At 46.8% G+C, this 2401-nt stretch overlaps 1 pseudogene; it reads right to left on the reverse strand.

The window, feature by feature from the left end:
* Positions 1-757: 757 nt before the first annotated feature.
* Positions 758-1936, reverse strand: LOC118661858 (annotated as a pseudogene).
* Positions 1937-2401: the final 465 nt, after the last annotated feature.

Raw genomic sequence — 2401 nt, forward strand, 5'->3', positions numbered from 1 at the left:
CTCCTGTTCGCTTCAGCTGCCTGGCTGCCGGCAGCCATCTTGTTTGGCAGTTTATTTGCATATCGCCCTGATTACCCAATGGGAAGTGTGTTGGAGGTACAGTTAATTACCATGTTTGTCTATTATTAGATAGGATTACAGATGTCTTTCATTTTCTCCCTTTTTGCCCCCCTCCACCCAGTCCCTGCCCCACCCCAGGCCTTCCCTATGCTATTGTCTGTGTTCATGGGCCATGCTTATATGCATACATGTCCTTTCGTTAATCTCTTCCTTTCCCCTCCCCTCTCTCCACCCCCACTGAGATCTGTTATTCAGTTCCATGCATCCATCCCTCTGTACCTATTTTTCTTGTCATTTTATTTTGTTCTTTATATTCCACATATAAGGAGGATCACATGATAGTTGTCTTTCTTTAACTAGCTTATTTTGCTTAGCATAATACTCTCCAGGTCCATCCATGCTGTGTCAAAGTTAAAAACAAAGAAAGAAAAAGAAGGGGCTCGTTTTGGGTTTTTTTGAGGGTTTTTTGGTGTTTGTTTTTGTTTTTTGTTTTTTTAATTTAAGACCTTTATTAACAGGTGCTTGCAGTTTGTTGACTTTTTTGAAAAAATCAAGCTGTAAACTTTTATTACAAATTAAAACTGAGGTTCTTAAAAATCTCAACTTGACCAGATATGAAACAATTTAAAAACCTTTAAAGGTGTATTGAGAAAAAACAGGCTTTTTTATTTTTTTTCTTAAAAAACACATTTGTCACTACCAAAAAGAGACATCTTTAGATAAAAATAATAAAAACCCCACGTTGCATAGATAATGCAGATAGTTCTAGTGATCTGGTCAACGGGCAAAAAGCAAGCACTTAAGGTTTTCAGCTCCAATCTCTTGTTCATTTCTTATTGCTGGAATTTCATATTTCTTCTTGTTGGATGACTAAACCGGATGATGGTAAAGGTGGCAAGCCCGCATTTTTTACTCAGCCCCGCCCTGCTCAGCCTCGGGAGCGGACGAATTCTCAGCTGGCGGATCGGCTGCTTTTGTCTCTTTGCCATCTTGTGGTTTAGGGTTTCCTGGGCGTCTGCATCGGTAGTTGAAGTTGCGGCGGTACCGACGTTGAGGTGGCTGCTGACCTTGAGTCTCATCTTGATTTTCCTTATCTTCTTCATTGCCGCCCTCTCTGGGCTGTCTTTGGCGAGGAGGGCCTCTGCGGAATCGTGGTCTGTAGCCCCGATACATATCCTGCCTCACTGGTCTGCCTTGTTCTCCTGCACCCTGGTTGTCAGCACCTCCATCACTTCTCCCTGTAGAGGAGGGTTGGAACACTGTGGGCGACGCCCGTGGGGTCTCCGCATGTAGTAAGGTGGGAACCGTCGCCTGCGATCGGGCCGGCGCTGTTGGGCCTGGCCTTCGGGAGCACTCTGATCCCTCATTCTTCTCCCCACTCTCACTGTTCTGGTAATTCTGCTGGTAAGTGCGTGGAGGACCCTGCGACGTGGATAGCGGCTATAACGGTTACGGTCTGCTGCATATTGACTGCCTTGTACTGGAACTCCACCAGGGCCGGAACATTTGCTGCCTCCGCACCCTTTTCTCCTTCAGCAACATCACCCTCCACAGTCTCTCCATCTCCTACACTGCGAAGGGGCTTCCTGGGGTTATTCTTCTTTACGGCAGCCTCGTGTACAAATACATCTTCCGTGGTGTCATTCCTGTCAATGAAACCATATCCGTTCCTTACATTGAACCATTTTATGTTCCCCAAACCTGCATTGCCATGACCTTCTTGTCCCCGCTGGCAGGCCCCGCCGTGAGGCCCTCTGGGCCGCCGCTCCCTGCGCCCCTGCCATTGGTGAGGAGCTTGGTGTTGGCAGCGCTGAGGGTGGGGGCGGCGCGGGGGCGGGGCGGCGGGCAGCTCCTGGGTTTTGGCCTCGCTGCTCATGGTTGTGGTGATGGTGACTGGGGTCGGCTGTGGCGGCTGTGGCTCCTCCCGGGTGTGATGGTAACTAGGCTGGTGGCGGCGGTGGGGCTGCTCAGGGCTCTCTGGGGTCCCTCTTTGTGGTTTTAATTTGTACTTCCCTGATGGTTAGTGCTCTTGAACACCTTATCCCTGTTGGCCATTGGTATGTCTTATTTTAAAACATGTTTATTTGTTTTTATGGTCTTTAACTAGGTTTTGTTTTGCTACAGATTTGTATGCTTTCCTTATGTATGTTGGATATTAACCCTTTATTAGATACAGGGCTTGCAAATCCTTTTTCTTATTCCGTGTTTTCTTTTCTTTTCTTTTTATTATTGTTTCCATTGCTGTGCAGAAGTTTTTAGTTTGATGTAGACCAACTTGTTCATTTTTGCTTTTGTACCTGTGTTCAGGGTGTCATGTCCAAAAGCATCATTCCCAACAATT

The sequence above is a fragment of the Myotis myotis genome, unplaced genomic scaffold (assembly GCF_014108235.1).
Source record: "Myotis myotis isolate mMyoMyo1 unplaced genomic scaffold, mMyoMyo1.p scaffold_m19_p_8, whole genome shotgun sequence".
In the NCBI taxonomy this organism is placed as follows: domain Eukaryota; kingdom Metazoa; phylum Chordata; class Mammalia; order Chiroptera; family Vespertilionidae; genus Myotis; species Myotis myotis.